The sequence below is a fragment of the Salvelinus fontinalis genome, chromosome 23, assembly GCF_029448725.1.
Source record: "Salvelinus fontinalis isolate EN_2023a chromosome 23, ASM2944872v1, whole genome shotgun sequence".
In the NCBI taxonomy this organism is placed as follows: domain Eukaryota; kingdom Metazoa; phylum Chordata; class Actinopteri; order Salmoniformes; family Salmonidae; genus Salvelinus; species Salvelinus fontinalis.
In genome coordinates, this window is record NC_074687.1 from 35,627,929 (window position 1) to 35,654,398 (window position 26,470).

A 26,470-nucleotide genomic window follows, 5' to 3' on the forward strand; every position below is an offset into this window, starting at 1 on the left:
TTAGTCAAATGCTAACATTATACAAGGCAAGAGCTTAAGTTAACAAGCATTACAAGGCATTATTCTAGATATGATCAGAGAGAGAGAGAAAAAGAGATCCTGCGACCTAAGAGGTATGTATCAGATGTTCATCGTGCTCTGCTTACACCTACTGTGATGGTCCGGGCCTAAACCACACAAAAACACTAGACAATATGGAAAACAAGGCTTTTACTATTTCATCCTTGAATATACAAGATCTGAGGTCATCTGCCTTTGGCCTAAAGAGCAGGATCAAATCGAATGTATTTATATAGCCCTTCTTACATCAGCTGATATCTCAAAGTGCTGTACAGAAACCCAGCCTAAATCCCCAAACAGCAAGCAATGCAGGTGTAGAAACACGGTGGCTTGGAAAAACTCCCAAGAAAGGCCAAAACATAGGAAGAAATCTAGAGAGGAACCAGGCTATGAGGGGTGGCCAGTACTCTTCTGGCTGTGCCAGGTGGAGATTATAACAGAACATGGCCAAGATGTTCAAATGTTCATAAATGACCAGCATGGTCAAACAATAATAATCACAGTAGTTGTCGAGGATGCAACAAGTCAGCACCTCAGGAGTAAATGTCAGTTGGCTTTTCATAGCCGATCATTGAGAGTGTCTCTACCGCTCCTGCTGTCTCTAGAGAGTTGAAAACAGCAGGTCTGGGACAGGTAACACGTCTGGTAAACAGGTCAGGGTTCCATAGCCGCAGGCAGAACAGTTGAAACTGGAGCAGCAGCACGGCCAGGTGGACTGGGGACAGCAAGGAGTCATCATGCCAGGTAGTCCTGAGGCATGGTCCTAGGGCTCACGTCCTCCGAGAGAGAGAGAGAGAGAAAGAAAGAAAGAAAGAAAGAAAGAAAGAAAGAAAGAAAGAAAGAAAGAAAGAAAGAAAGAAAGAAAGAAAGAAAGAAAGAAAGAAAGAAAGAAAGAAAGAAAGGGAGAATTAGAGAGAGCATACTCAAATTCACACAGGACACCGGATGAGACAGGAGAAATACTCCAGATATAACAGACTAACCCTAGCCCCCCGACACAAACTACTGCAGCATAAATACTGGAGGCTGAGACAGGAGGGGTCAGGAGACACTGTGGCCCCATCCGATGATACGCCCGGACAGGGCCAAACAGGCAGGATATAACCCCACCTACTTTGCCAAAGCACAGCCCCCACACCACTAGAGGGATATCTTCAACCACCAATTTACGATCCTGAGACAAGGCCAAGTATAGCCCACAAAGATCTCCGCCACGGCACAACCCAAGGGGGGGCGCCAACCGAGACAGGAAGACCACGTCAGTGACTCAATCCACTCAAGTGACGCACCCCTCCTAGGGACGGCATCAAGGAAATTGGAAATACAGACATTGTCATCCTACAAGAAACACGGTATAAAGGAGATGGACCCACTGGTTGCAGAGCTGGTATTTAATTCAATCTTTATTTAACTAGGGAAGTCAGTTAAGAAAAAATGTGTATTTACAATGACGACCTACCCCGGCCAAACCCGGACGACACTGGGCCAATTGTGCACCGACCTATGGGACTCCCAATCACTGCCAGATGTGATACAGCCTGGATTTGAACCAGGGATTATAGTGACACCTATTGCAATGAGATGCAGTGCCTTAGACCGCTGCGCCACTCGGGAGCAAACTACCAGGTGTGAAACAGGGAAGAGTATCAGGGGTATGCTAATTTGGTATAGAGCAGACCGAACCAACTCTATTAAATTAGTCAAAACAGGAACATTTTACATCTGGCTTGAAATAAATAAGGAAATTATCTCAGAGAAAAATGGCCTCATTTGTGCTACCTATATCCCCTCAATAGAATTCCCATACCTTATCGACAACATTTTCTCCATCCTAGAGGGGGAGATCAACAATTTCCAGGCCCAGGGACATGAACTAGTCTGTGGTCACCTAAATGCCAGAACTGGACAAGAACCTGACACCCTCAGCACACAGAGGGACAAACACCTACCAGGAGGTGACAACATTCCCTTCCCCATATGCCCCCCTATAAACAACTACAACAACATAACCTTTTCTCAATGGGGGTGCTGTTTTCACTTTGTAAAAATTAGTTCCCAAATTAAACTGCCTCGTACTCAATTCTTGCTCGTACAATATGCATATTATTATTACTATTGGATGGAAAACACTCTCTAGTTTCTAAAACCGTTTGAATTATATCTGTGAGTAAAACAGAACTCAAGTTGGAGCAAACGTCCTGTCAGGAAGTGAGAAATCTGAAATCAGGCACTCTGTTCTAGGGTCAGTTTATTAATTTGCATGTATTCTATTGGTCGACATGCACTGCATACACCTTCCCCTAGATATCAGCAAGCAGTGAGAATTGGAATGGAGTTGCTAGGCAGATCTGAGGCCATTTAAAAAGGGTCTTGGTACGTGGGGTACACTCTTTTCAACATTCGCCATGACGCAAGACAGACATCAGGATGGCGTTCTGGAAAGTTCTCGCTATAGATATATCCGGCTCTGATTTTATTCGATATAGGTGTTAAAAACGTCATAATGTAGTTATTTTAAACCGAGTTATATCATTTTATATCAGTATATTGCGATTTTCGGAATTTTCTTAGTGCTGCGTTATTGTGAGTTGGGCACGTCTTCGCCACATGGCTAATGTTTACTGCTAATTCCAAAGTTGAAGGCGACAATCTACAACCGAGCAACGATTCTTCTGGACAAAGGACAACTTGCCCAAGATTCTGATGGAAGCTCATCAGAAAGTAAGAACTATTTATGATGTTAATTCGTTGTTCTGTTGAAAAATGTCAAACTACTATTCCGCCATTAATTTCGGTGCGGTCTCGCTTTAACGCACGCTGTATGTCGTAGTAACGTTAATTTTAAAAATCTAACACAGCGGTTGCATTAAGAACTAATGTATCTTTCATTTGCTGTCCAACCTGTATTTTTTAGTCAAGTTTATGATTAGTTATTGATTAGATTAGGTGCCTCTCCCAAGATTTCTCCCGATATTTTGTTGGCAGCTTGGCTACTATTCTCATTGTATAACCACGATTTGTGCCGCTAAATATGCACATTTTCGAACAAACTCTATATGTATTGTGTAATATGATGTTATAGGACTGTCATCTGAAGAAGTTTGAGAAGGTTAGTGAAAAAATTAATATCTTTTGCTGGTTTATTCGTTATCGCTATTTTTGGCTTGAATCAATGCTGTTGTGTGGTTGGCTATTGTAGTAAGCTAATATAATGCTATATTGTGTTTTCGCTGTAAAACACTTTAAAAAATCTGAAATATTGGCTGGATTCAAAAGATCTGTGTCTTTCATTTGCTGTACGCTGTGTATTTTTCATAAATGTTTTATGATGAGTATTTAGGTAATTCACGTTGGTCTCTGTAGTTATTCTAGTTGCTTTGGTGAGAGTTGTGATGGTGGCTGCATTGGTAAACTATGATTTATACCTGAAATATGCACATTTTTCTAACAAAACATATGCTATACAATAAATATGTTATCAGACTGTCATCTGATGAAGTTGTTTCTTGGTTAGTGACTATTTATATCTTTATTTGGTCGAAATTGTGATAGCTACCTATGCAGGAAAAAAATGGTGGGAAAAAAAAGTTGTGTCTTTTGCTATCGTGGTTAGCTAATAGATTTACATATTGTGTCTTCCCTGTAAAACATTTTAAAAATCAGAAATGATGGCTGGATTCACAAGATGTGTATCTTTCATCTGGTGTCTTGGACTTGTGATTTAATGATATTTAGATGCTAGTATTTACTTGTGGCGCTATGCTAGGCTATGCTAGTCAGCTTTTTTTACTGATGAGGGTGCTCCGGGATCCGGGAATGTGACCAAGTAGAAGATAACCAACAAAAACGGGTCACAACTCCTGCAGCTCTGACGGACGCTGTGTATGTACATAGTCAATGGTAGGCTTTGAGGGGACTCGTATGGTAGGTACACATATAGCTCATCTCTTGGCAGTAGTACTGTAGACTCCTTTTTCACTGACCTCAACCCAGAGTCTTTTAGAGCATTCACAGTCAGTCCACTGACACCCTGTCACTTGTGCTCCCTATCCGGCCTCTAGGTCACCAGCACTATCCGGCCTCTAGGTCACCAGGCTGCTCGTTATGGTCACACCTGTTACGATCAATACGCACACCTATGCATCATCAGACTTACCTGGACTCCATCACCTCCCTGATTACCTTCCCTATATGTCACTCCCTTTGGTTCCTTCCCCAGGCGTTATTGTTTCTGTTCCAGTGTTACGTCTGTGCATTCATGTTTCTTGTTTTGTTTAATGTTGCTTTTCTGTTTAATAAAACACTCACTCCCTGAACTTGCTTCACAACTCTCAGCGCACATCGTTACATACCTCTATCAGATCACAGCAAAATCACACTCTACTTGAACAGAGCTTTGCTCAATCATGAGGCATCAAAACCAAAGGAGCTGAATAATAGATAGAAGGAGAGTAGTGTGGAAATCTACCAAAAACAATTAGGCAACAACAAATTCAATACCTTCTAGACAATTTCCTAGACAATATGTTGATCACCCCAATCCGCAGAACTGGAGACAAATTTGACCCCAATAACTACTGTGGGATATGCATCAACAGCAACCTTGGAGAAATCTTCTGCATTATCATTAACAGCAGACTCGTACATTTCCTCAGCGAAAACAATGTATTGAGCAAATGTCATTGGCTTCTTACCAAATTACCGTACCACAGACCACGTATTCACCCTGCACATCTTAATTGGCAAAAAAAACAAACCAAAACAAAGGCAAAGTCTTCTCATGATTTGTTGATTTCAAAAAAGCTTTCGACTCAATTTGGCACAAGGGCCTGCTATACAAATTGATGGAAAGTGGTGTTTGGGGAAAAACATACAACATTATAGTCAATGTACACAAACAACAAGTGTGCAGTTAAAATTGGTTAAAAAAACACACACTTCTTTCCACAAGGCCGAGGGGTGAGACAGGGATGCAGCTTAAGCCCTACCCTCTTCAACATTATATATATATACAGTGGGGAGAAGAAGTATTTGATACACTGCCAATTTTGCAGGTTTTCCTACTTACAAAGCATGTAGAGGTCTGTAATTTTTATCATAGTTACACTTCAACTGTGAGAGACGGAATCTAAAACAAAAATCCAGAAAATCACATTGTATGATTTTTAAGTAATTAATTTGCATTTTATTGCATGACATAAGTATTTGATACATCAGAAAAGCAGAACTTAATATTTGATACATAAACTTTTGTTTGCAATTACAGAGATCATACGTTTTCTGTAGTTCTTGAACAGGTTTGCACACACTGCAGCAGGGATTTTGGCCCACTCCTCCATACAGACCTTCTCCAGATCCTTCAGGTTTCGGGGCTGTCGCTAGGCAATACGGACTTTCAGCTCCCTCCAAAGATTATCTATTGGGTTCAGGTCTGGAGACTGGCTAGGCCACTCCAGGACCTTGAGATGCTTCTTACGGAGCCACTCCTTAGTTGCCCTGGCTGTGTGTTTCAGGTCGTTGTCATGCTGAAAGACCCAGCCACGACCCATCTTCAATGCTCTTACTGAGGGAAGGAGGTTATTGGCCAAGATCTCGCATACATGGCCCCATCCATCCTCCCCTCAATACGGTGCAGTCGACCTGTCCCCTTTGCAGAAAAGCATCCCCAAAGAATGATGTTTCCACCTCCATGCTTTACGGTTGGGATGGTGTTCTTGGGGTTGTACTCATCCTTCTTCTTCCTCCAAACACGGCGAGTGGAGTTTAGACCAAAAAGCTCTATTTTTGTCTCATCAGACCACATGACCTTCTCCCATTCCTCCTCTGGATCATTCAGATGGTCATTGGCAAACTTCAGACGGGCCTGGACATGCGCTGGCTTGAGCAGGGGGACCTTGCGTGCGCTGCAGGATTTTAATCCATGACGGCGTAGTGTGTTACTAATGGTTTTCTTTGAGACTGTGGTCCCAGCTCTCTTCAGGTCATTGACCAGGTCCTGCCGTGTAGTTCTGGGCTGATCCCTCACCTTCCTCATGATCATTGATGCCCCACGAGGTGAGATCTTGCATGGAGCCCCAGACCGAGGGTGATTGACCGTCATCTTGAACTTCTTCCATTTTCGAATAATTGCGGCAACAGTTGTTGCCTTCTCACCAAGCTGCTTGCCTATTGTCCTGTAGCCTACCCAGCCTTGTGCAGGTCTACAATTTTATCCCTGATGTCCTTACACAGCTCTCTGGTCTTGGCCATTGTGGAGAGGTTGGAGTCTGCTTGATTGAGTGTGTGGACAGGTGTCTTTTATACAGGTAACGAGTTCAAACAGGTGCAGTTAACCTGTTGGGGATGGGGGCGCTGTTTAGACTATTTATGCTAATTTGGCTAATTTTTTAAACAGCTTCCCACAAAATCCTTTATCGTACAATATGCATATTATTATTATTATTGGATAGAAAACAGTCTATAGTTTCTATAGGAGTTGAAATTTTGTCTCTAAGTGGAACAGAGCCCATTCTACAGCAATTTCCCTGACATGGAGTCAGATTTGAGAAATGTTGGCCACTCTTCTGAAGTCAGTTAAAAGGGCACCGTCGTTGCTATGACTATACGGACACTTCTTACGTCTTCCCCTGGATGCCTTTACGTGATGACGATTCCAACGGGGTCGATTGCGCGTTCACAGGCCCTACAAATGAAAAAACCCTGAAGCTAGTCATTCTTTGGGAGCTGCGTCATGAGCCTAGAGGACACCGGCGCGCACCTGTTCCAAGCGTTAGTTTAGCCTGTTATATTTCTCCGGTCATCTTTTCACTCGTTATAGGAGTTAAAAACATCATAAGGTAGTTAATTTAAAGCGTTTTATAGCAATTTATATCCGTTTAGTGCGATTTTGGGACATTTATTTTTGCAACGATGTGAAAAGTTGGGCACGCTTTTCAGTTCATCCCGAACGCAGTTGACATTTCCACATGGCAAGAGGACAGCTTTCCACCAAAAGACGATTTCTCCCAAGAAAGGATCCTTTGCCCAAGATACTGATGGAAGAACAGCTCAAGGTAGGACATTTTTATTATGATAAATCGTGTTTCTGTCGAAACATTTTAGTGGCTTAGGACGCCATGTTTTTTGACGTAGCTTCGCTTGGCGCAAACTGTATTGAAAAGTAAGGATAAATTAAAAAATGTAATAACGCAATTGTATTAAGAATTAAATTGTCTATCAATCCCTGTCCACCCTATATTTTTTAGTCACGTTTATGAGTATTTATGTATAAGAGTAGATCACTGTCTAAGTGGCGCAAGGACTTTTTCTTTACCAGCTTGTCTACATTTCACATTGTCTAACCATGATTTTGGTGGCTAAATATAAACATTTTCGATCAAACTGTATATGCATGTTGTAATGTGATGTTACAGGAGTGTCATCGGAAGAATTCTGAGAAGGTTAGTGAAAAAATTTATATCTTTTGGCGATGTTGACTTTTATCGCTCACTTTGGCTAGAATCAATGCTGGGCTGCTAATTGCTATGTGCTAAGCTAATATAACGATTTATTGTGTTTTCGCTGTAAGACACTTAGAAAATCTGAAATATTGTCTGTATTCACAGGATCTGTGTCTTTCGATTCGTGTATGCTGTGTATTTTTACGAAATGTTTGATGATTAGTAGTTAGGTAAACACGTTGCTCATTGTAATTATTCTAGTCCATTTGTGATGGTGGGTGCAATTGTAAACTATGCCATCTACCTGAAATATGCACTTTTTTCTAACAAAACCTATCCCATACCATAAATATGTTATCAGACTGTCATCTAATGAGTTTTTTTGTTGGTTAGGGGCTATAAATATCTTAGTTTAGCCGAATTGGTGATGGCTACTGGTGTTGGTGGACAAATAAAAGATGGTGGATTATGCTAATGTGTTTTTAGGTAATAGATGTACATCTTTACATATTGTGTCTTCCCTGTAAAACATTTTAAAAATCGGAAATGTTGACTGGATTCACAAGATCTGTGTCTTTCATTAGCTGTATTGGACTTTAATGTGTGAAAGTTAAATATTTAAAAAAAATATTTTTTTTGAATTTCGCGGCACTGGTTTTTCAGTGGGGGGGGGGGGGGGTGTGCCGCTAGCGCCACGCTGATCCTAGACAGGTTAATACAGGTAATGATTGGAGAACAGGATGGCTTCTTAAAGAAAAACTAACAGGTCTGTGAGAGACGGAATTCTTACTGGTTGGTAGGTGATCAAATACTTATGTCATGCAATAAAATGAAAATTAATTACCTAAAAATCATACAATGTGATTTTCTGGATTTTTGTTTAAGATTCCGTCTCTCACAGTTGAAGTGTACCTATGATAAAAATTACAGACCTCTACATGCTTTGTAATTAGGAAAACCTGCAAAATTGGCAGTGTTTCAAATACTTGTTCTCCCCACTGTATATCAACAAATTGGCGAGCGCACTAGATCAGTCTGCAGCACCTGCCCTCACCCTACTAGAATCAGAAGTCAAATTTATACTGTTTGCTGATGATCTGGTGCTTCTGTCCCCAACCAGCGAAGGCCTACAGCAGCACCCAGATCTTCTGCACAGATTCTGTCAGACATGGGCCCTGACAGTAAATCTCAGTAAGAAAAAAATAATGGTGTTGCAAAAAAAGGTCCAGTTCCCATGAACACAAATACAAATTCCATCTAGACGCCATTCCCCCAGAGCACACAAAAAAACGATGCATACTTCGGCCTAAACATCACAGGTAACTTCCACAAAGCTGTGAACGATCTGAGAAGCAAGGCAAGAAAGGCCTTCTACGCCATCAAAAGCAACATACAATTCGACATACCAATTAGGATCTGGCTAAAAATACTTGAATCAGTTATAGAACCCATTGCCCTTATGGTTGTGAGGTCTGGGGTCCGGTCACAACCAAGAATTCAGAAAATGGGACAAACACCAAATTGAGACTCTTCATGCGGAATTCTGCAAAAATACCTTCCGTGTACAACGTAAAACATCAAATAATGCTTCCGGAGCAGAATTAGGCCGATACCCGCTAATTATCAAAAACCAGAAAAGAGCAGTTAAATTCTACAACCACCTAAAAGGAAGCAATTCACAAACCTTCCATAAGAAAGCCATTAAGTACAGAGAAAGTACAGAGAAATTAACATGGAGAAGAGCCCCCTAAGCAAGCTGGTCCTGGGGCTCTGTTCACAAACACAAACATAACCCACAGAGCCCCAGGACAGTAACACAATTAGATCCAACCAAATCATGACATAACAAAAGAAAATTACTTGAGACATTGGAAAGAATTTACCAAAAATCTGCAAAAACTAGAATGATATTTGTCCCTAAACAGAGAGTACACAGTGGCAGAATACGTGACCACTGTGACTGACCCAAAATGAAGGAAATCTTTGACTATGTACAGACTCAGTGAGCATAGCCTTGCTATAGACAAAGGCCGCCGAAGGCAGACCTGGCTCTCAAGAGAAGGCAGGCTATATGCACAATGCCCACAACATAAGGTGGAAACTGAGCTGCACTTCCTAACCTCCTGCCAAATGTATGGCAATATTAGAGACACATATTTCCCTCAGATTACACAGACTCAAAAACAAATCTAATTTTGATAAACCTCAATATCTTTTGGGTGAAACACCACAGTGTGCAATCACAGCAGCAATGTTTGTGACCTGTTGCCACCAGAAAAGAGCAACCAGTGAAGAACAAACACCATTGTAAATACAACCTATATTTATGTTTATTTATTTTCCCTTTCATACTTTAGCTATTTGCACATCATTACAACACTGTACATATACATAATATGGCATTTGAAATATCTTTATTCTTTTGTAAGTGTAATTTTATTTTACATTTTTATTGTTTATTATCTATTTAACTTGCTTTAGCAATGTAAACATACATTTCCCATGCAGAGATAGAGATAGAGATAGACGCCCATAGCTCATGGAAGAAATAAAGACAGCAGTTCAGGAACAAAAAAAGAGAACAATGAATCTAAGACCATTTATAAGCATCTGAGTTGTTTGGATTAAGAGTTGTTGACCAATAGTACTACTGTACAGTTAACCTCCAATCAGATTTCAGACGTACAGGATGCAACCTCTGCTTCTCAGTGGTGAGACAGTGGGTGTTGGACAGATAATACAGAGAAGGTTGAATTCCTGAGAAGACAATAAAACCTTTTGCATAGTGTTGATAAAAATAATCACTTCGGGGGCTGAGTTATATAATCCTCTCTTGAAAGCATCTGATTCTGCATCAGTAAGAAATGTTCAAAACCGGATAGCCAGCGCTGTAGTCTATCAGGAATCAAGACCCAAATAAAGAAACGTCAAATTGACAATGGTTTAATATTCCAACAGGGGCAGACAATAGACAGGTCAAGGCATGCAGGGGTCAGTAAACCAGAGGTGGGTCAATGGTACCAGAAGGCAGGCGAGCTCAGAGTCAGGACAGGCAAGGGTCAAAAAGAGGAGGGCGAGAAAAAGAGAGACTGGGAAAAGCAGGTGCTGATAACAAAACAGGAGAAAAGGGGCTGTGAGACATAAGTTTGAGTCTGGACACATGAAAGGTGGGATGTATACAAAGGGTACTGGGCAACAGAAGACGAACAGCAGAGGGGCTAATAATCTTGGAGATGGGAAATGGGCCGATTAACCGGGGGGAGAGTTTCCGGGATTACACCCGGAGTGGCAGATATCAGGTGGATAGCCATACCTTCTGCCCGAGATGATACCGGGTAGCCGGGGTCCGATGGTGATCCGCTTGTCGTCGATACCAGGAGGTGGTCTTGAGGAGGCCCGACCGGGCTCTCCTCCAGGTATGACGACATTGGCAGACAAACATCTAGGCAGAAGGTACGCCGACCTCTTCCTCCTGCTTGAGGAAGAGCAGGGGCTGGTACCCCAGGGAACACTCAAATGGAGATAGGCTTGTGGCAGAGCAGGGAAGGGTGTTGCCGGTGTACTCGATCCACACCAGCTGCTAGCTCAGGGAGGTGGGGTTGGCGGAGACAAGGCAGCGCAGAGTAATCTCAAGATCCTGGTTGGCTCGCTCCGACTGGCCATTGGACTGGGCGTGGAACCCAGAGGACAGGCTGGCCGACGACCCAATGAGGGCACAGAATACCTTCCAGAACCGGGTCGAGAACTGAGGCCCCCGGTCGGAGATCATGTCCACGGGCAGTCCATGGATCCCGAAGACGTGATGCACTATGAGCTGGGCCATCTCCTTGGCTGAGGTTAGTTTGAGAAGAGGAATGAAGTGAGCGGTATTGGAAAACCGGTCAACCACAGTCAGGATGGTGGTGTTGCCCTCAGACGGGGGAAGACCCGTGATGAAATCCAGGTATATGTGGGACCAGGGACGGTGAGGGACAGGCAGTAGTTGCAGAAGACCCACCAGAGCTTGCAGAGGAGTCTTATTCTGAGCAGGCGGAGACAAATGCGGCAACATCCGGAACCATCGAACCACCGGTAGACCACCAAAAGCCTTGTCGCACAAAGGGTCCGACGGGAGCCCAGGTAGCAGGTAAGCCTGGAGGAATGGGCCCATTCCAGGACTGAGGAGCGGACAGCGTCAGGCACAAACATCCGATTACACTGGGACAGGACCGCCCCCACTCCGACATCAGAAGCATCAGCTTCCACCAAGACCTGACAAGAACAGTCCGGATGAACCAACATGGGAGCTGTGGTGAAGAGGTGTTTGAGGTCCAGGAGCGCCAGATCAGCAGCTGGAACTCACGTGAACGAGACCTTGGGCGCGGTGAGTGCAGACAGGGGTGAAGCCAGGGTGCTGTAACCCCGACTAAAGCAGCGATAGAAGTTGTAGCTGCACCCTGGAAGTAGGCTGGGGCCAATCCACCACCGCTCTCACCTTCCCGGGATTTGCACACTCCCTGCAGCGATGATGAAACCCAGAAACGGGATGGTGGAACGATGGAACTCGCACTTCTCTGCTTTCACAAACAGCTGGTTCTCCAGGAGGCATTGGAGAACCTGTCGGATGTGGAGCACATGTTCTTGGGTGGAACGGGAGAAGATGAGGATGTCATCTAGGTAGACAAAGACGAACCGGTTCAACATCGCTGAGAACATCATTGACCAGAGTCTGGAACACAGCAAGTTGGTAAGGCCAAATGGCATGACCAGATACTCGTAGTGAGCGCTGGCCATGTTGAAGGCGGTCTTCCACTCACCCCTTCCCGTTTCCGCACCAGGTGATAGGCATTCCGTAGATCCACCATGGAAAACACGGTGGCCTCCTGAAGCGGCTCGAAGGCCGAGGAGATGAGTGTTAGCGGTTTGCGGTTCTTCACCGCTATGTCTTTGAGACCCCTGTAGTCGATGTATGGACGCAGGGTCTTGTCCTTCTTCTCCACTAAGAAGAACTCTGCGACAGCAGGAGAAGATGAAGGACAGATGAATCCTGCAGCAAGGGAGTCCCCAATGCAGGTCTCCATCGCCGACAGAGAGTACAGTCGTCCCTGGGGAGGAGTCGTGCTAGGGAGACGGTCAATCCCGCAGTCATAAGGTCGGTGCAGCTGGACCGAAGTGGCCCGGGCCTTGCTGAACACCTCCCGGAGGTCCAGGTACTCTACGGGAATGGTGGAGAGGTCTGGGGCACCTTCCGAGCCCCCAGGAAGATGTCCCGGGGCAGGTTGTGCAGACTTCCGGCAAAAGATGTGGCAGAACGGGCTCCAGCCCATGCTGGCACCAGTAGACCAGTTAAGGAGGGGATTGGGTCGCTGGAGCCAGGAGAATCCCAATACCACGGGTACTTGTTGAGCGGGAGCTGGATAGCCTCGCTGTGGTTCCCTGACACACGTAGGTTGATGAGAGTGGCGTTGTGGGTGACTCGGCCTATAGAGCGCCCGTCCAGCGCTCTAACGTCCATGGGAATGGAGAGGGGCTGAGTGGGGATGTTCAGCTCAGACGCCAGGGTATCGTCCAAAAAGCTCTCGTTGGCCCCAGAGTCAATGAGAACCCGGAGAGATTTGGACTGGTCTCCCCACATTAGTTTGGCATGAAAAGGGGTGCATGCAAGGGAAGCAGGAACGTTCTCCATATGGCCCACCAGAGTACTCGCTCCTACTGGTGAGCATGGTTATCTTCTTGTCAATAGGGGGTGCTGTTAGCACTTTGTAATAATTACGTTCCCAAATTAAACTGCCTCGTACTCAATTCTTGTTCGTACAATATGCATAGTATAATTACTAATTGATAGAAAACACTCTGTAGTTTCTAAAACCGTTCGAATTATATCTGTGAGTGAAACAGAACTGGACTTAGAGCAATTTTCCTATGTGGATGTGAGAATGCAGAATTCTGCAAGCTGCTCTGAGATCTGTTTATAAATCTGCCTGTCTTCTATTGGTTGAGATGCACTGCATACGCCTTCCCCTGGATGTTAGCGAATAGTGAGACTTGAAATGGAGTCTCTACGCAGATCTGAAAGGTTATAAATAGCTTGGCAAGGAAGGGTCTGGTCTTTTCCCTCTGACGCAGGGAGGACCTTGGCATATCGTACTAGAACCTTCGGTTATAGCTCTTAGAAATATCCGGCTGTGTTTTTATTCGATATAGACGTTAAAGACATCATAATGTTGTTATTTTAAACCGAATTATATGAGTTTATGTCACCATATTGCGATTTTTGGGTATTTATTTTTGTGACGTTCTAGGGAGTTGGGTATCTCTGGCTCACATGCTAATGTTTACTGCTAATTGCAACGTTGAAGACGACATTCTACAACCGAGCAATGATTCTTTTGGACAAAGGACACCTTTCCAAAGATTCTGATGGGAGTTCATCAAAAAGTAAGAACTATTTATGCTGTTAATTCGTTGTTCTGTTGAATAATGTAAAATGCATAAGCCCCCATTAATTTCAGTGCAGCCTCGCTTTAACGCACGCTGTATGTTGTAGTAACGTTAATTTAAAAAATGTAACACAGCGATTGTATTAAGAACTAATGCATCTTTCATTTGCTGTCCAACCTGTATTTTTTAGTCAAGTTTATGATTATTTATTTTTTAGAATAGGTGCCTCTCCCAAGATTTCTCCCGACATTTTCTTGGCAGCTTGGCTACTTTTCTCATTGTATAACCACGATTTGTGCCACTAAATATGCACATTTTCGAACAAACTCTATATGCATTGTGTAATATGATGTTATAGGACTGTCATCTGAAGAATTCTGAGCAGGTCAGTGAAAAAATGTATATATTTTGGTGGTTTATACATTATCGCTATTTTTGGCTTGAATCAATGCTGTTGTGTGGTTTGCTATTGTGGTAAGCTAATATAACGCTATATTGTGTTTTCGCTGTAAAACACTTAGAAAATCTGAAATATTGGCTGGATTCAAAAGATCTGTGTCTTTCATTTGCTGTACGCTGTGTATTTTTCATAAATGTTTTATGACGAGTATTTAGGTAATACACGATGGTCTCTGTAGTTATTCTAGTTGCTTTGGTGAGAGTTGTGATGGTGGCTGCAATGGTAAACTATCATTTATACCTGAAATATGCAAATTTTTCTAACAAAACATATGCTATACAATAAATATGTTATCAGACTGTCATCTGATGAAGTTGTTTCTTGGTTAGTGGCTATTTATATCTTTATTTGGTCGAAAATGTGATAGCTACCTATGCAGGAAAAAAATGGTGGAGTAAAAAAAGTGGTGTCTTTTGCTAACGTGGTTAGCTAATAGATTTACATATTGTGTCTTCCCTGTAAAACATTTTAAAAATCAGAAATGATGGCTGGATTCACAAGATGTGTATCTTTCATCTGGTGTCTTGGACTTGTGATTTAATCATATTTAGATGCTACTATTTACTTGTGACACTATGCTAGGCTATGCTAGTCAGCTTTTTCACTGATGGGGGTGCTCCCGGATCCAGGATTGGGAGGAATTAGAGGTTATTTTTAAGGACAAGAGAACACGAAATGACCAAGAGTCCCGCAATACAGACAACTCTTCATGTTGATCCTGAATTGCCATTCCACTGGCGACAGCCCAGCTCTGCCTAGTGGCATAGGCTCAGGAAGCGGTGACTCGGCCATCTTCGGCAGCCCTCAGGGCAGATCGGGAAGCCTCGGGTTCTCTTGGCAACGAGACCGTCGGTATCTTCCATGGATGACTTGGAGGCAAGGTGGGATCCCTGGGCGTGCGGGCAAAATCCAAATTCCATTTTCTAACAAATAATGACTTTTCACACCACACACACATTTTTTCATTCAGATGGACTTAGCCATATGCACCACGCATAAGAAAACAAACGATTCTTTGATAATACCGAGAAGGCTGAATTCCTGAGAAGACAATAAAACCTTTTGCATAGTTGTTGATAAGAAGAATCACCTTGGGGGCTGCACAGCAGTACACTGTATGACACACAAATTACTGATAGGCCTGTATCAGCCAATAATTTGCACTCACAGCATTATACACCTATTTTTTTATGTTAAGAAAAATGGATTTTAGAACTTGACTTTATCTGTCTTGTTGCTGTATTGTCATATAACGATGAATAACATATACATAGGGTTTAATAACACATCAATAGCCTCCACCTGCATTTTGTACATTTTTTGACAATCATGTAAATTAATCGGTGGTCTGAATCAAAGAGTGAGACCAGATCAAGACAAAGGGCCCTGACAACTGCATGGGAATGAATCTGGCCCAGCCGGGTATTATGACAAATCTCCTTCAGAATGAGAGCTTACTGTGCAATGCATCAGAGAGGAAGATTAGTGGGCCACTTCAAGTCTGAATTTGATTCAAGTTAGAGTTTTTCTCTCTCTCGCTCTCTCTTCTTTCAAAGTTTCGGAGAAGATGAAATGCCAAACACTAGTAAAAAGGGCATTAACCAAACCGTCTTATCTTTTGGATGGAACATTGTCAGTGAAGAAGTGCTATCCCACAGGCAATAATTGGTTTTGAGGAAAGGGGCCATTTATTGTTTTATTTTTGTTTTATTGTGTTACGTTACATTTTTTGTTGGTAAAAACAATAGTTTATTAACTAGTTTTCATTGTAGTTAGTGCAGAGAACACAAGCACATTAGGTTTGTGTATGCTAGATGCATGTGCGCTTTCCCCTTGGATGCTCTAACAAGCTTTCTACCTCTCTCAACACAGATATTACCACCCTGTCACATCCTTTGATAGGTCACATGAACATTATATTGAGTAACTGTCAGAACCTGTCATCGTGGCATTGGCTATGTGAGTTTTGATTGACAGCTGTATGCAGTGAGACTCCATGTTCCCACTGTTCCTCTATATCCTCTTTGAAATAGTTAAATAACCTCATTGATTCATGGCCTGAGAATCTGATCTAGTGTATGTTCTTCAGTTGAAAGGTGTCATTAAATAAGCATATGAATAATTGAACAATGTGAAAACCAGACCATGGAAAACAGGAGGGTTTCTGTAGATAAAAACACATAACATGATTCATCTTAACCCTAAGATGGCACCGACAGAGAGGGCTGCCTTGCTTCTATTTCTTAGGAAACTTTGCAGTATTTCGTTTTTTTATATTTTATTTCTTACATTGTTAGCCCAGAAAATTGTATGTGTTATTACGTATAGCCGAGAAGAACTATTGGATATCAGAGTGGTGGTAACTCACCAGCACAACCAGCATTACGGATCCTTTGTTCGCACCACTCAGGGCAATTGAACTGAGTGGAGTTGTGAGTTGTTTTGAGGCCGACTCAAAACAACGCCGGCGAAGGAGAGGTACTCTGAGCGGTCTTCTAGTCCAACTTAGGAGGTGCGCACACCACCCACCGCTTCCGAGTATATTACTCGCAAATGTTCAGTCCCTGGATAATAAACTTGACGAGCTCAGGGCAAGGGTTTCTTTCCAGAGAGACATCAGGGATTGTAACATATTCTGTTTCACGGAAACATGGCTCTCTCGGGATATACTGTCGGAGTCCGTCCAGCCATCTGGATTCTCAGCTCATCGCGCCGACAGGAATTAACATCTCTCCAGGAAGAAGAAGGGTGAGGGTGTATGTTTCATGATTAACGACTCATGGTCTAATTGTGATAACATACAGTCCTTTTGTTCACCAGACTAGAATACCTCACAATCAAATGCCGATAGTATTATCTCCCAAGAGAATTCTCTTCGGAGCTAGCACCAACTAGCCTGGGGCTAGCCCATGCTAGACCCATCTCCCGGCTCACTCCTGGGCTACAATATCCTGGCCCTTTCTACTGCCGATACGGGGCATGGAACCCCACCGATCCTCTACGACTGGAATACCGACAGAATCTGCCCGAGGATTCCAACAGGCCACTCAGGCGCGACGCCGGCTGAAGGCCCATTCTGCTAACCTGCTAAGCCTACTAGCTACCTAGAGCTACTTGGAACCCTACTAACTTCACGACTGGTCTATCGACGTCACCGCACGAAGAGGCAAAAACAGACTTAACCCCATCGCGACGTCCCCCAAAGGCTAACTTGCTAGCCCTGGTCTACTAACTGCTAGCTTGCCTGCCACGATCTGCTAACTGCTAGCCCCTGCTAACTGCTTGCTTGCTAACCCGGTCTGCTAACTGCTAGATTGTTTAGCCCCGGCTTACTAACTGTTAGCGTGTTAGCATCGGCCTGCTAACTGTCTGTAAATTATTACAACTACAATACCTCTTTCGCCATCTGGCTTGGATCCTTAGTCAACACGGCGCCCCGCCGCACCACCACGACAGGTCTGCCGACGAATAGTCCATCCGTTGTGCCTTCAGACGCTTCTACTAGCCCCGGGCTACTAACTTTAAACGCCGCGTCGCCCGCGTGCTAGCGTAGTAACGACGACTCCGCGGCTTCCCTGTTCCTTCTATTGCTGCCCCCTGGACCCTATGATCACTTGGCTACATAGCTGATGCCCGCTGGCCTGTCCATTAATCACGGTACTCCATTCTGTTTATTCATTTATTTTTGTTTATCTGTCGGCCCCAGCCGCGAACTCAGGCTCTGTGTGTAGTTAACCGACCCTCTCTGCCAATTCATCGCCATTTTACCTGTTGTTGTCTTAGCTGATTAGCTGTTGATGTCTCACCCGTTGTTGTCTTAGCTAGCTCTCCAAATCAACACCTGTGATTACTTTATGCCTCGCTGTATGTCTCTCTCATACGTCAATATGCCTTGTATACTGTTGTTTAGGTTAGTTATCATTGGTTAAGTTTACAATGGAGCCCCTAGTTCCACTCATTATACCTCTGATACCTCCTTTGTCCCACCTCCCACTCATGCGGTGACCTCACCCATTATAACCAGCTTATCCAGAGATACAACCTCTCTTATCATCACTCAGTGCCTGGGCTTACCTCCGCTGTACCCGCACCCCACCATACCCCTGTCTGCACATTATGCCCTGAATCTATTCTACCACGCCCAGAAATCTGCTCCTTTTATTCTTTGTTCCCAATGCTCTAGGCGACCAGTTTTGATAGCCTTTAGCCGTACCCTCATCCTACTCCTCCTCTGTTCCTGGAGGTAACCCCAGGCCCTGCGTGTCCCCAGGCACCCTCATTTGTTGACTACTGTGATAGAAAAAACCTTGGTTTCATGCATGTCAACATCAGAAGCCTCCTCCCTACGTTTGTTTTACTCACTGCTTTAGCACACTCCGCCAACCCTGATGTCCTTGCTGTGTCTGAATCCTGGCTTAGGAAGGCCAAGAACAATTCTGAGATTTCCATACCCAGCTACAACATTTTCCGTCAAAATATAACTGCCAAAGGGGGAGGAGTTGCAATCTACTGCAGAGATAGCCTGTAAAGTTCTGTCATACTTTCCAGGTCTATACCCAAACAGTTTGAACTTCTAATTTTAAAAATGAACCTCTCCAGAAATAAATCTCTCACTGTTGCCGCCTGCTATCGACCCCCCTCCGCTCGCAGCTGTGCCCTGGACACCATTTGTGAATTGATCCCCCCCCATCTAGCTTCAGAGTTCGTTCTGTTAGGTGACCTAAACTGGCATATGCTTAACACCCCGGCAGTCCTACAATCTAAGATAGATGCCCTCAATCTCACACAAATCATCAAGGAACCCACCAGGTACAACCCTAAATCCGTAAACATGGGCACCCTCATAGACAGTATCCTGACCAACTTGCCCTCCAAATACACCTCCGCTGTTTTCAATCAGGATCTCAGCGATTACTGCCTCATTGCCTGTATCCGCTATGGGTCCGTGGTCAACCGACCACCCCTCATCACTGTCAAACACTCCCTAAAACACTTCTGCGAGCAGGTCTTTCTAATCGACCTGGTCCGGGTATTCTGGAAGGATATCGACCTCATACCGTCAGTCGAGGATGCCTGGTCATTCTTTAAAAGTAACACTGTAAAGGACAATAAAGTCCATGGAGAACAAGAGCACCTCCTCCCAGCTGCCCACTGCACTGAGGCTAGGTAACACGGTCACCACTGATAAATCCATGATAATCGAACATTTCAATAAGCATTTCTCAACGGCTGGCATAGCCTTCCTCCTGGCTACTCCAACCCCGGCCAACAGCTCCGCCTCCCCCGCAGCTACTCGCCCAAGTCTCCCCAGCTTCTCAGATATTCTGAAAGAGCTGCAAAACCCGGACCAGTACAAATCAGCTGGGCTAGACAATCTGGACCCTCTTTTTCTAAAACTATCCGCCGCCATTGTTGCAACCCCATTACCAGTCTGTTCAACCTCTCTTTCGTATCGTCCGAGATCCCTAAAGATTGGAAAGCTGCCGCGGTCCTCCCCCTCTTCAAAAGGGGTGACACCCTAGGCCCAAACTGTTACAGACCTATATCCATCCTGCCCTGCCTATCTAAAGTCTTCAAAAGCCAAGTTAATTAACAGATCACTGACCATTTCGAATCCCACCGTACTTTCTCCACTGTGCAATCCGGCTTCCGAGCCGGTCACGGGTGCACCTCAGCCACGCTCAAGGTACTAAACGATATCATAACCGCCATCGATAAAAGACAGTATTGTGCAGCCGTCTTCATCGACCTGGCCAAGGCTTTCGACTCTGTCAATCAGACTCAATAGCCTTGTTTTTTCTAATGACTGCCTCGCCTGGTTCACCAACTACTTTGCAGACAGAGTTCAGTGTGTCAAATCGGAGGGCATGTTGTTCGGACCTCTGGCAGTCTCTATGGGGGTACCACAGGGTTCAATTCTCGGGCTGACTCTTTTCTCTGTATATATCAATGATTTCGCTCTTGCTGCAGACGATTCCCTGATCCACCTCTACGTAGACGACACCATTCTGTATACTTCTGGCCCTTCCTTGGACACTGTGCTAACTAACCTCCAAACGAGCTTCAATGCCATACAACACTCCTTCCGTGGCCTCCCAACTGCTCTTAAACGCTGGTAAAACCAAATGCGTGCTTTTCAACCGTTCGCTGCCCGCACCCACCCGCCCGACTAGCATCACCACCCTGGACGGTTCCGACCTAGAATATGTGGACAACTATAAATACCTAGGTGTCTGGCTAGACTGTAAACTCTCCTTCCAGACTCATATTAAACATCTCCAATCCAAAATCAAATCTAGAATCGGCTTTCGATTTCGCAACAAAGCCCCCTTCACTCACGTCGCAAAACTTACCCTAGTAAAACTGACTATCCTACCGATCCTCGACTTCGGCGATGTTGTCACGCCCTGGCCTTAGTATTCTTTGTTTCATTTATTATTTTAGTTAGGTCAGGGTGTGACATGGGGAAGGTATGTGTTTTTTGTATTGTCTAGGGTGGTTGTATGGTGTAGGGGGTTAAGTAGAGTAGATGGGTTAGTGTTCAGTGTAGATGTCTAGGAAAGTCTATGGTTGCCTGAATTGGTTCTCAATCAGAGACAGCTGGTTATTGTTGTCTCTGATTGGGAGCCATATTTAAGGCAGCCATAGGCTTTAGCTGTTTGTGGGTAATTGTCTATGTTGAACGTTTTTTGCTTGTCTGTGCACTTACGTTACTTAGCTTCACGGTCGTTTGTTGTTTTGTTGTTTTGTTAGTTTGTGTATTAGTGTTCCTTTTGTGTTTCTCTCTCTTCACAATAAAAGAAGATGTATTTTCCACACGCTGCGCCTTGGTCCACTGTCTATCCAAAAGACGATCGTGACAGAATTACCCACCAATCCAGGACCAAGCGGCGTGTCAAGCGGCAACAGGACCCACCTACACAGGATTCATGGACATGGGAGGAGATACTGGATGGAAAGGGACCTTGGGCACAACCGGGAGAATATCGCCTCCCTCGTGAAGAGCTGGAGGCAGCGAAAGCCGAGAGGAGGCGATATGAGGAGGCAGCAAGGAAGCAAGGCTGGAAGCCCGTGAGTACAACCCAAACATTTCTTGGGGGGGGTCCTTAAAGGGAGTGTGGCGAAGTCAGGTAGGACACCCGCTCCTACTCCCTGTACTTACCATGGAGAGCGAGAGTACGGGCAGACACCGTGTTACGCAGTAGAGCGCATGGTGTCTCCTGTACGTGTGCATAGCCCGGTTCGGTACATTCCAGCTCCACGTATCGGCCGGGCTAGATTGAGCGTTGAGCCGGATGTCATGAAGCAGGCCCAACGCATCTGGCCACCAGTGCGTCTCCTCGGGCCGGCTTACATGGCACCAGCCTTACGCATGGTGTCCCCGGTTCGCCTACATAGCCCGGTGCGGGTTATTCCACCTCCCCGCACTGGTCGGGCGACGGGGAGCATACAACCAGGTAAGGTTGGGCAGGCTCAGTGCTCAAGGGAGCCTGCACGGTCCGGTATTTCCGGCGCCACCTCCCCGCCCCAACCCAGTACCACCAGTGCCTCCTCCACGCACTAAGCCCTATGGTGCGTGTCTCCAGCCCTTTACCAGCAGTGCCTACACCACGCACCAAGCCTCCTGTGTGTCCCCAGAGTCCTGTGCGTCCTGTTGCTGCTCCCCGCACTAGCCCTGAGATGCGTGTCCCCAGTCCGGTATCACCAGTTCCGGCACCACGCACTATGCCTAATGTGCGCCCCCAGGGTCCAGCATGCCCTGTTCCTTCTCCCCGCACTAGCCTGAAGGTGCGTGTCTTTAGCCCGGTACCTCCAGTTCTGGCACCACGCACCAGGCCTACAGTACGTCTCAGCCGGCCAGAGTCTACCGTCTGCCCAACGGCGCCTGAACTGCCCATCACCCCAACGGCGCCTGAACTGCCCGTCTGCCCAACGGGGCCTGAACTGCCCGTCTGCCCAACGGCGCCTGAACTGCCCGTCTGCCCAACGCTGTCTGAACTGTCCGTCTGCCAAGCGCCGTATGAACTGCCCGTCTGTACTGAGTCTTCAAAGCCGCCCGTCTGTACTAAGCCTGCAAAGCCGCCCGTCTGCCATGAGCCTTCAGAGCCGTCCGCCAGACAGGAGCCGCCAGAGCCTTCCGCCAGACAGGAGCCGCCAGAGCCTTCTGCCAGACAGGAGCCGCCAGAGCCTTCCGCCAGACAGGATCAGCCAGAGCCTTCCGCCAGACAGAATCAGCCAGAGCCTTCCGCCAGACAGGATCAGACAGAGCTTTCCGCCAAACAGGATCAGCCAGAGCCTTCCGCCAGACAGGATCAGCCAGAGCCTTCCGCCAGACAGGATCAGCCAGATCCGTCAGCCAGCCATGAGCAGCCAGATCCGTCAGCCAGCCATGAGCAGCCAGATCCGTCAGCCAGCCATGAGCAGCCAGATCCGTCAGCCAGCCATGTGCAGCCAGATCCGTCAGCCAGCCATGAGCAGCCAGATCCGTCAGCCAGCCATGAGCAGCCAGATCCGTCAGCCAGCCATGAGCAGCCAGATCCGTCAGCCAGCCATGAGCAGCCAGATCCGTCAGCCAGCCATGAGCAGCCATATCCGTCAGCCAGCCATGAGCAGCCAGATCCGTCAGCCAGCCATGAGCAGCCAGATCCGTCAGCCAGCCATGAGCAGCCAGATCCGTCAGCCAGCCATGAGCAGCAATCCCTCAGTCCGGAGCTGCAGTCCCTCAGTCCGGAGCTACCCATCCGCCTGGTGGCGCCCTCTTGGATGGTCTTTAGTCCGGGACTTTCTACAAGGGCCGCCGCTCCAGAGGCACCACCAAAGCGGGTATTGACAATGGTGGAGTGGGGGCCTCGTCCCGCGCCCGAGCCGCCGCCATGATGGGGGGCCACCCCGGACCCTCCCCTTCTGTTTCAGGTTCTGCGGCCGGAGTCCGCATCTTTGGGGGGGGGGGGGGGGGGGGGGGGGGTACTGTCACGCCCTGGCCTTAGTATTCTTTGTTTCATTTATTATTTTAGTTAGGTCAGGGTGTGACATGGGGAAGGTATGTGTTTTTTTTATTGTCTAGGGTGGTTGTATGGTGTAGGGGGTTAAGTAGAGTAGATGGGTTAGTGTTCAGTGTAGATGTCTAGGAAAGTCTATGGTTGCCTGAATTGGTTCTCAATCAGAGACAGCTGGTTATTGTTGTCTCTGATTGGGAGCCATATTTAAGGCAGCCATAGGCTTTAGCTGTTTGTGGGTAATTGTCTATGTTGAACGTTTTTTGCTTGTCTGTGCACTTACGTTACTTAGCTTCACGGTCGTTTGTTGTTTTGTTGTTTTGTTAGTTTGTGTATTAGTGTTCATTTTGTGTTTCTCTCTCTTCTCAATAAAAGAAGATGTATTTTCCACACGCTGCGCCTTGGTCCACTGTCTATCCAGAAGACGATGGTGACAGATGTCATCTACAAAATAGCTTCCGACACTCTACTCAGCAAACTGGATGCAGTCTAATACAGTGCCATCCGTTTTGTTACCAATTCACCTTATACCACCCACCACTGCGACCTGTATGCTCTAGTCGGCTGGCCCTCGCTACATATTCGTCGCCAGACCCACTGGCTCCAGGTCAACTATAAGTCTATGCTAGGTAAAGCTCCGCCTTATCTCAGTTCACGATAACAACACCCACCCGTAGCACACGTTCCATGCAGGTATATCTCACTGATCATCCCCAAAGCCAATTTGGCCATCTTTCCTTCCAGTTCTCTGCTGCCAGTGACTGGAACGAATTGCAAAAACTCCCTGAAGTTGGAGACTTTTATTTCCCTCACCAACTTTAAACATCAACTATCTGAGCAGCTAACCGATCGCTGCAGCTGTACCTAGTCCACCCAATCTACTTACCTCATCACCATACTGTTTTTATTTTATTTACTTTTCTGCTCTTTTGCACACCAGTATCTCTACTTGCACATCATCATCTACTCATGTATCACTCCAGTGTTAATCTGCTAAATTGTAATTATTCGCTCCTATGGCCTATTTATTGCCTACCTCCTCATGCCTTTTGCACACACTGTATATAGACTTTCTTTTTTCTACTGTGTCATTGACTTTTTAATTGTGTTATTGGCTTGTTTATTGTTTACTCCATGTGTAACTCCGTGTTGTTGTCTGTGTCACACTGCTTTGCTTTATCTTGGCCAGGTCGCAGTTGCAAATGAGAACTTGTTCTCAACTAGCCTACCTGGTTAAATAAAAAATACTAATAAAAAAGTAACGGCCGTGTATATCCCCCTCAAGCCGATACCATGATGGCCCTCAAGGAACTTAACTGGACTTTATGCAAACTGGAAACCCTATATACTGAGGCTGCATTTATTGTAGCTGGACATTTTAACAAAGTCAATTTGAGGAAAAGGCTGCCTAAATTCTATCAGCATATCGACTATAGTACTCACACTGCTAAAACACTCAACCACTGTTACTCCAACTATCCGGGATGCATACAATGCCCTCCTTTAAGAATACACTTAGACGGTCACTGAGTTTGTCAGGAAGTGTATAGGAGATGTTGTACCCACTGTGACTATTAAAACCTACCCTAACCAGAAACCGTGGATAGATGGCAGCATTCACGCAAAACTGAAAGTGTGAACCATCGCATTTAATCATGGCAAGGTGACTGGTAATATGGCAGAATATAAACAAAGTAGTCATTCCATCCGCAAGGCAATCAAACATGCAAAACGTCAGAATAGAGACAAAATGGAGTCACAATTCGATGGCTTAGACACGAGACGTATGAGGCAGGGTCTACAAACCAGCCACGTCGTGGACACCGACGTCTTGCTTCGGGACAAGCTAATCACGCTCTTTGGCCGCTTTGAGGATAACACAGTGCCATCGACGCGGCCCTCTACTAAGGACTGTGGGCTCTCCTTCTCCATGGCCAACTTGAGTAAGATATTTAAACGTGTTATTAACCCTTGCCGGCCCAGACGGCATCCCTAGCCGCATCCTCAGAGCATGCACAGACCAACCGGCTGGTGTGTTTACGGACATATTGAATCTCTCTGTATCCCAGTCTGTCCCCACATGCTTCAAGATGGCCACCATTGTTCCTGTACCCAAGAATGCAAAGGTAACTGAACTAAATTACTATCGCCCCGTTGCACTCACTTCTGTCATCGTGAAGTGCTTTGAGAGACAAGTCAAGGATCATAGCACCTCCATCTAACCTGTCACTCTAGACCCACTTCAATTTCCTTTCCGCCTTAATTGGTTCACAGACGATGCAATCGCCATTATACGGTGCACTGCCCTATCCCATGTGGACAAGAGGAATACCTATGTAAGAATGCTGTTGACTATAGCTCAGCATTCAACACCACAGTACACTCCAAACTCATCATTAAGCTCGGGGCCCTGGTTCTGAACCCCACCCTGTGCAATTGGGTCCTGGACTTCCTGACGCACCGCCCCCAGGTGGTGAAGGTAGGAAACAACACCTCCACTTCGCTGATCCTCAACACTGGGGCCCCACAAGGGTGCATGCTCAGCCCCCTCATGTACTCCCTGTTCACCCATGACTGGGTGGCCAAGCACGCCTCCAACTCAATCATCAAGTTTGCAGACAACACAACAGTAGTAGGCTTGATCACCAACAACGACGAGACAGCCTACTGGGAGGAGGTGAGTGCTCTTGGAGTGGGGTGCAAGGAAAATAACCTCTCCCTCAACGTCAACAAAACAAAGGAGATGGTCATGGACTTCAGGAAACAACAGAGGGAGCACCCCCTATCCACATCGACAGGACAGCAGTGGAGAAGGTGGAAAGTGTTAAGTTCCTCTGCGTACACAACACTGACAAACTGAAATGGTCCACCCACACAGACAGTGTGGTAAAGAAGGTGCAACAGTGCCTCCTCAACCTCAAGAGGCTGAAGAAATTTGGCTTGTCACCTAAAACCCTCACAAACTTTTACAGATGCACAATTAAGAGCATCCTGTTGGGCTGTATCACCGCCAGGTACGGCAACTGCACCGCCAACAACCGCAGGGCTCTCCAGAGGGTTCTGCGGTCTGCACAACGCATCACCAGGGACAAACT